The sequence below is a fragment of the Eucyclogobius newberryi genome, unplaced genomic scaffold (genome assembly GCF_026437365.1).
Source record: "Eucyclogobius newberryi isolate DKJ021-1_F unplaced genomic scaffold, fEucNew1.0.hap1 SCAF_4, whole genome shotgun sequence".
Classification (NCBI taxonomy): domain Eukaryota; kingdom Metazoa; phylum Chordata; class Actinopteri; order Gobiiformes; family Gobiidae; genus Eucyclogobius; species Eucyclogobius newberryi.
In genome coordinates, this window is record NW_027316056.1 from 9,852,766 (window position 1) to 9,862,483 (window position 9,718).

A 9,718-nucleotide genomic window follows, 5' to 3' on the forward strand; every position below is an offset into this window, starting at 1 on the left:
CTTCATGGTCACATGAACATTAGAAGTTTTACACAAATCAATCTACTTTATAGCATATTTTAGCAGCAAGACCTTTTCGATTCCTGCACGAGCGACAGTGCCGACGTGTGACAAAAAGAGGCAAAAATGGGCGAGGCAGAATAAGGTGATGGTCAAAATTGATGGAGCCAGGTTTCACTTTCTTGTTTAATTTTGTTGACATATTAGATACAGGAAAATAACAGAGGATTTTGGATCTTTTTTTTATTTTATTTTTTTTATTTTGAACTAAGTTGTGGCAAGTGTGTAGGTGCTTTTCCTTCAGCCATGTTCCTGCTCACTTCTGTTCTTTGTCCCATAAAATGTCCCCCATAAAATGACTGGAAAATGTGTATTAAATATGCTTCAACAAACAAAGATAATGCTAGATTAAGACTTTGCCCTGTAGTAAAAAGAATAATTTACATTAGACCGTAACACGTCTGTTAAGCTTTGACAAAACCTCCAGTGAGCATGCTCAGTAGGCACCAAAACACCAAAATTGAACCCTGAAGCCATAAACTCTTATCGCCAATAACCAAGATTCAATTAAAAGGAAATGGGCACCATGTTGGAGGCTGGCGATAACTGGCTAATTACATTTTATCTCGGTACAATAAAGTGTATTTGTAAATTTGCACCAAAATCTATTAACTTCAGCGCAAGATAACGAGGGAACACCGTCTGTAGGAAAGGTTATACGGTCGACGAATCTGGGCGTTAAAGTGATTCATTTTTAACACCAGTCAGTTCACTTTGAAATGTTTAAAGCATGTGCGAGTTCTGGAAGCCTGTTAAGTGAAGGGAAAACTGAGACATCCAGTTGAATTATGCAGCGTGCTACTCTTTGAGGCCGTCTTTAGCGGCACCAGAGGAGTGAAAACCAACGCATAGCTCCATCTCTACGAGGAACAGTGAGAAGCGGCTAAAAGCAAGACACTTTTATATTCCGCACGGCAAAAACTGAAGAGCTTGGCTTGAACTCAGAAACTTGTTTTGAGAAGTTTTGATTTTCGGTTTTAGGACTATAAGCCTACTATAAGTATTCATATAAGTATTTAGTTACCTCCCACCACTAAAACAAAGAGAGTCCGGTCCAAAGGGATAGTCTGCTATGATTGGTCCTCCAAAGTTATGAAGTTTATCATAAAGAGTAAAGGGTGAGATTAGGAAAAGGGTTGGGACAGGAAAAAAATACAATCTTAATTAATTATAAAGAACTTGATTTATGTAATAACAAATGAAGTGCTCAAAGTAGCAAAATGGGGGTTCTTTTAAGTAAATGTATTGACCCAAACGTTGTTATTACATTTTAAATTCATAAAACAATGTTTTTGATTTCATTTTTGCTTTTATTTACATTAGCTCCGTGTAGACATTAGCAACATTAGCATAACTGTACTTTATAACTGCAGCTCAGAGACAGCGCAGGAGCAGGTTCACACACGCAGGGGGCGGCAGGGAGATAAAGGTAAAATAACAAAAGTATATATGAAGCTGTGGGGCGTTTATAAATGTTCCATTTTTGAGTTTGTGAGTAGGAATTCTGAGTTGGCGTTCCACAGTGAATGTTCCAGAGAGACTGGGCCCTTTACACGATAGTTTCAGCTAGTTCCAGTTTCTGTTTATTAATTATTGATTTGTTTTAGTGAGACCAAGCGTGATCCCCATAAGGAAGTGGAGCTCCACATTTTTTCTGTTCTGTGCTGTAATTTACCCCCTACTTTTCTTCACAAACAACTTTTACAACAATTCACACTGGTTTAGAAGAACCAACTATTTTCCGGACTATAAGTCACACATTTTTTCACAGTTTTGGCCGGGGTGCGACTTATACTCCAGAGCGACTTATATGTGATATCATTAGTTATTTTCACACCGGCAACCGCAATGCACATGTTGATTAGTTTCACGCTGACAACCGCAAGAGGGCGCTATAGGCTCTAGGAGTTGTTCAGAAGTGACACTGAGGAAGACGAAATGATTGATACTGATGCTTTGGTAAACTTGTTAGCATGTTCTTTATGCTATAGTTATCTGAATAACTGTTAATATGTTACGTTAACATACCAGACACTTACAACTTGTTTGTTGTCTGTGCGTCATGTAGCTGAAAGTGCGTACACCTATTCACCATGTTCTCTAATCTGTTATTATTTTAAACTGCATTTCAAGATGAAATGTCTGTTCTTGGTCTTGGATTTTATCAAATAAATTTACCCCAAAAATGCGACTTATACTCCAGTGCGACTTATAGTCCGAAAAATACGATAAATACATCTCAAATCAAGAAAGAAATTAAAATATATTACATTTTAACACGGGGGGTCAAACTCAATATGCACTTTTTATGGTTCAACCAGCTTAAGTTTATCACTAAACTTAAGCTGGTTGAACCATAAAAGTATATATTTCCATGTGTGAATAGCATTAGTACATTCTGATTGTATTCAATTAAATGTATTTTTGTAACGCCCAAAACCACAACCACAGCTGCCTTGAAGGGCGACAGTGAAAACAGATTAAACAATGTTCATAGGAAATAAGCCATTGCACCAACATTACTGCAAAGGCTGATGGTACTTGTAGCTATAGCAGTAAAAATGCAGTATCTTGATAGGAAATTAATGAAAATGAATAAGAAACAAGCCACGAGCCACATGCAGCAGAGAACATACAAGCTGCCATCTGTAAACAGGGTCAAGTGCACTCTTTGGTGGGAGAAACATGTACTGTATGTATGTATGTATGTATGTATGTATGTATGTATGAATGTATGTATGTATGAATGTATGTATGTATGTATGAATGTATGTATGTATGAATGTATGTATGTATGAATGTATGTATGTATGCATGAATGAATGAATGAATGTATGTATGTATGAATGTATGTATGTATGAATGTATGTATGTATGTATATATGTATGAATGTATGTATGTATGTTTGAATGAGTGAATGTATGTATGTATGTATGTATGTATGAATGAATGAATGTATGTATGTATGAATGTATGTATGTATGTATGTATGAATGTATGTATGTATGTATGCATGCATGCATGCATGAATGTATGTATGTATGTATGTATGTATGAATGTATGAATGTATGTATGTATGTATGTATGAATGTATGTATGTATGAATTAATTAATTAATCAATGTATGTATGTATGAATGAATGAATGAATGAATGTATGTATGTATGTATGTATGTATGTATGAATGAATGAATGAATGTATGTATGTATGTATGAATGTATGTATGAATGTATGTATGTATGTATGTATGTATGTATGAATGAATGAATGTATGTATGTATGAATGTATGTATGTATGTATGTATGAATGTATTTATATGTATGTATGAATGTATGTATGTATGTATGTATGCATGCATGCATGAATGTATGTATGTATGTATGTATGTATGAATGAATGAATGAATGTATGTATGAATGAATGTATGTATATATGTATGTATGAATGAATGAATGAATGAATGTATCTATGTATCTATGTATGAATGAATGTATGTATGTATGTATGAATGTATGTATGTATGTATGTATGTATGTATGAATGTATGTATGTATGTATGAATGAATGTATGAATGAATGTATGTATGAATGAATGTATGTATATATGTATGTATTAATGAATGAATGAATGAATGTATCTATGTATCTATGTATGAATGAATGTATGTATGAATGTATGTATGTATGTATGTATGTATGTATGTATGTATGTATGTATGTATGTATGAATAATAATAATAATAATAACTTTTATTTATATAGCGCTTTTCAGTGACCCAAAGACGCTGAACATAATAAAAAAAGGGGGGGGGGGGTATTTACAGACAGGGGGGGACAACACGTACAATACACATTAATATACAGATAAAATGAACAAGACAGAAGAAGTAGAGAGAAAAAGATGGGGATGTAACAGGGGGTAGAAGAGTAGGCAATGGGGTAGAGGAGGCTAGGGGTAGGGGAGGTCATGTATGTATGTATGTATGTATGTATGTATGAATGAATGAATGAATGTATGAATATATGTATGTATGAATGTATGTATGTTTGTATGTATGTATGAATGTATGTATGTATGTATGTATGTATGAATGTATGTATGTATGAATGTATTTATATGTATGTATGTATGTATGTATGAATGAATGTATGAATGTATGTATGTATGTATGTATGTATGTATGAATGAATGTATGTATGTATGTATGTATGTATCTATGTATGAATGTATGTATGTATGTATGTATGTATGAATGAATGAATGTATGTATGTATGTATGTATGTATGTATGTATGTATGTATGTATGTATGTATGTATGTATGAATGAATGAATGAATGAATGAATATATGTATGTATGAATATATGAATGTATGAATATATGAATGTATGAATGTATGTATGTATGTATGTATGTATGTATGTATGGATGGATGTATGGATGGATGTATGAATGTATGTATGTATGTATGTATGAATGAATGAATGTATGAATATATGTATGTATGTATGAATGTATGTATGTTTGTATGTATGTATGTATGTATGTATGAATTAATGTATGTATGAATGTATGTATGTATGAATGTATTTATATGTATGTATGAATGAATGAATGTATGAATGAATGTATGTATGTATGTATGCATGCATGTATGTATGTATGTATGTATGTATGAATGTATGTATGTATGTATGTATGTATGAATGAATGAATGTATGTATGTATGTATGTATGTATGTATGTATGAATGTATGTATGTATGTATGTATGTATGTATGAATGAATGTATGTATGTATGTATGTATGTATGTATGTATGAATGAATGTATGTATGTATGAATGAATGTATGTATGTATGTATGTATGTATGTATGAATGAATGAATGTATGTATGTATGTATGTATGTATGTATGTATGTATGAATGAATGAATGAATGAATGAATGAATGTATGTATGTATGTATGTATGTATGTATGAATGAATGAATGAATGAATGAATGAATGAATGAATGAATGAATGAATGTATGTATGTATGTATGTATGTATGTATGAATGAATGAATGAATGGACTGTGTGTGTGGACAGAGAGAGTGAAAAGACAGTGCTAGAGGCAGATTTTGACTGTGTGAGGCCAGATGGACCTGACAGAGGAGAGCGCAGAGCTTCCACTTATGATTGCGCTTGGTGCAGTCAAATCTTTTTTTTCTTTAAGTTTTAGTCCTGTTCAGATGTTGTATTGTCCTTTTGGTTTTGTGCTCAATTTTGTTATTTAAATTACAAACATTACTTGAGTAATTTTACGTTTGAAGTTGTTTATAAATGTGTTAAAGAGTAAATGTTAAAAGCATTTCCCACATATTTTGAGAACTGTTAAAGAGTTAAATTTTGTGATTTTGAAAAAGAAAATTGCGGCGTTTTGGTCAAAAGAAGCAATTGAATTTCAAATTGATTTTTCGCTTGTTAATTTTATGTATATATCCAGAGAATGTATGTATATATCCAAAGAACTTGACTGGACTTTCACATTACGAGCGCAATTTCAGGGCTTTTTTCAGGAAAAAAAAACCCTGAACAATGGCTAGGACGTGGATAAATGTTGTACATGTGCTGAGTTATATCAGGCTTTTGACATCAGTGCTTTCATTCATTATTATAACAAGAAAAGTTCAGTAATCACCGTTGGAGTTCAACAGTCCCGCCCACTCTGAAGTCTGCTGTGGTTGCAGAGGTAAATTTCCCATTCATTTTTAAGAATATTAAGAGTTTAAAGGCACCGCAGGGGGTAACCAGCCCACGCTAAGTAACATAAAATACACTTGTCTGAACCTCTGAGACCTCTTATGAAACAGACAAATTACACACTAATTTAGGGCTTAGTTCATGTTAAATAGTTTGACTACAATAGAGCAATTACTTTCATCTTATTATTTCTTGGTTTTATTGTTTTCAAAGTTTTGAATAAGACCAAATGGCTTTGGTTTACTGGACATTGCATTGCTTTTAGATAATAATGAATATCACTGAAATATTTGGTTGATCATTGGTTTCTCTGGTTGTAAATTGTTATTTTGTTCTATTGTGAATTCATGTTGTGGGCCTATTCAACTTAATCTATTGAAATAGCCTGTTTGCATGTTGTCACTATTGTTAAGGTTGTTTTGTCTCTGTTTCTATCTTGACAGCCTCCCCTCACTTCTGTGTCCCTTTTATAGATGGGAATCAGCCAGGCATTGCGCTCAGTTGGTTCAGAAGGAATTTGTAATATTAAACCATCAAATGCTGAGTCCCACAGGGATCTGTTTTAGGTCCGTTTCTTTACCTTATATACATAAATTACTTCACAAATTATGACACAAATGTATTTCTGTCCCACAAAAATCTGGTATTGAAGTGGAGTGAGGTAGACGTCTCTCTTAAAAGTAACCAATTATCTATAAATGGTCTGTTATGCATAAAGTTCAAGAGTTTTAAGTTTTAAAAAGTGCATATTTTACCAATGCTTGAATTTCATTGCGTTTGCTTCCGTACGGTGTCATCTAGTGGACACTTGAGGTGTTGCAGGCAGAGCAACAGAACTATTAAACTGAAGCATCAGCCATGAAGCATCAGCCATGAAGCAGCAGGCATGGCAGCAAGTGTAAATGTCTTTATTTTGGGGTTGCATTGCCAGTGTGCATTCTGTCCATGTGCATAACAACTCTATAAACATTATTGTTCGTAAGCCAGCGTCCCGCATTGTTAAATTTTTCTGTTGTACCATCATTGTAACATGCTAATTTAGCATTATGTGATTATATGTGGACTTGTTTTATTGTTTATCTGAATTGTAATAGGCATGTTCTGATTTTATGATCTGTCTATTTCCCATTTCACCTTTTAAAACATTAAACCTGCTAAAAGACAAACGTGTCTGCAGAGTATTTGATGTGAGAGAGTAGTTCCCCATAACAGCACAATAAACACAACTAAAACGCTATTATTAACAGATCGTGGACAATATATTTAAGATGCATGTATTGAAATAAACGGCAGAACCATTGAAAGAGTTCACTATACCAACCATATAATATAGAGGATATATATATATTTTTTTTTCAAAAGGCATATTACGAGGTGACAATAAAATTATCCAAATATGTTGGTTTGCTTTACAAACTAAAATGCTTTCTAACACTTGAAGCACTTTGTATCAATCTTTATTCTTAATTCTCAATTATTGTAATGTATTCTGTAACAAATATCCGAGCTATTTTGACAAATTACTGATCCTCCAAAATAAGGTGATATGTGCCATATCATGGTTTGAGTCTAACTCTCCCTCTGATCCTCTACTTTACATTTTGAGGCTTCTGAAGCTCACTGAGACTAACATCTTTCACAGTGCATGCATGATGTATAATGTAGTAAATAAACTATGATAGACTCTGCCAACTCAGTCCCATAACTTTTCATATTCACGAACATAGTACTAAGGGAACAATTGCTACTGGGATAAAACGTAAACTGAAAAGTACCAGTTTTAGTAAAACATGTAAATGTCCAGCGATCTAGAACACTATAAAATCTTCATCTAAAACCTTTTTTTTTTCATTTCGAAACAGAAATTGTTACATTATGCTAATTCGCAACCCTAAGGCTGTAAAACATATTTTAAAATGTGTTATATGGGTTATGTTTAAAATGATTTAGTACAATGTACTATGGCTGGGACCCCTTTACATAAGTCCCTTTTACAAGATTGTCAGAAAAGTGAATCATATGTACGGCTTACAAATGTTTTGAAAATAAATACATTGTTATCTTGGAATCTTGTTCACGAGCGATGCGGTCGCTGCGTCGGACTGTTGTGGTGAAGAGAGCTTTGCCTTTGCTGAGTCGAAAGGCAAAGCTCTCTATTTACTGGTCACTCTATGTTCTACCCTCACCTATGGTCATGCGCTTCACGTAATGACTGAAAGGACAAGATTGCGGATACAACCGGTTGAAATGAGTTTACTCCACCCGCAGAGTGGCAGGGCACTCCTTTAGAGATAGGGTGAGGAGCTCACTCACACAAGAGGAGCTCGGAGTAGAGCCGCTGCTCTTCCATGAGGAGCCAGCTGGGGCTCGGGCTTACGTTCTGAAGTCTCCTGGACGCCTCCCTGGGGAGATTATCCGGGTATGTTCCTATGGAGCTGGAGTGAGTGTCGAAGTGAAGGAAGTCTGGGAGTCCCTGCTGCTTAGACTGCTGCCCCCGCGACCTGGCCCCGGATAAGTGGCAGAAGGAGGATGGATGGATAAATTTGACACTTTAGAAATTAAGTACACCTTGTGTGCCAAAGACCTCAGCAGCTTCAGGCCGGCCTCTCTCACGTCCCATCTGATGAAGACACTGGAGCGGCTGGTCCTGGATGTCGAAGTTTAGTCTATAACAAACTGCGAGAGGCAAGGATTGTTCTCAAGGTCTTTATTTGGTGCAAACAGGGAAAAACAGGCTCAACAGTAGCATGTTGTTTCGTCTTGCAGCTAAGCTCTCCCTTCCACTGTTTAACTGTGTTTTATATAGCTGTTGCTTGGCTCTGATAAAATTGCATGATATCAGCTTTAAGATTGTTTGTACCAGTTCACAGATAATGAGAAAGTACACAGAAATAACATCATGACCCAAATGATAAATATGACACAAAAATATAATATAAATGCATGACAATAGTTTGGTCAACATTCACATGGACCACCTCGCTCCACCATGAGCTCAGCCATGGATCCGCTGCAGTTTGCATACCGGCCTGGCATCGGAGTGGATGCCCCAGTTTGTGAGGCTATGTGTCTGACACTTGGACCTGCAGTGTGGGGGCGCCCCAGGGCACCGCCCCCACGCCCTTTCTCTTCGCCCTCTACACTGCAGACTTCAGACATGACACGGACAGCTGTGTCCTGCAGAAGTTCTCTGATGACTGCCATCGTCGGACTCATCACGGACGACGATGATGCGGAGTACAGAGGACTGGAGCAGGACTTTGTGGACTGGTGTCAGCGGAACCACCTCCTCATCAACGCGGGGAAGACCAAGGAGATGGTGGTGGATTTCCGCAGACGCCACCCCACTGCCCCCTCACCAGTGAACATCCAGGGACGGGACATTGAGAGAGTGGACTCATACAAGTACCTGGGTGTTCATCTGAACCACAAACTGGACTGGACTCATAACACAGACGCACTGTACAGGAAGAGCCAGAGTCGGCTCTACCTCCTGAGGAGACTCAGGTCTTTTGGAGTGACAGGGCCACTCCTGAAGACCTTCTATGACTCTGTGGTGGCATCAGCTCCTGTACGGTGTGGCCTGCGGGAGCAGCAGCATCACAGAGAGGGAGAGGAAGAAGCTGGACAAAGTCATCAAGAAGTCCAGCTCCGTCCTGGGCTGTGCTCTGGACTCGGTGCAGGAGGTGGGGGACAGGAGGGTCCTGGCTAGATTCACATCTATGCTGGACCATGAGTGTCACCCCCTGCAGGACACTCTGTCCGCTCTGGAGAGCAGCTTCAGTGAGAGACTGATCCACCCTCGCTGTGTGAAGGAAAGGTTTCGCAGGTCTTTCCTTCCTGCTGCTGTCAGACTTCATAACAAACACTGTTAGTCCTGAACACTCGCAATACTGACCTAACCTAAT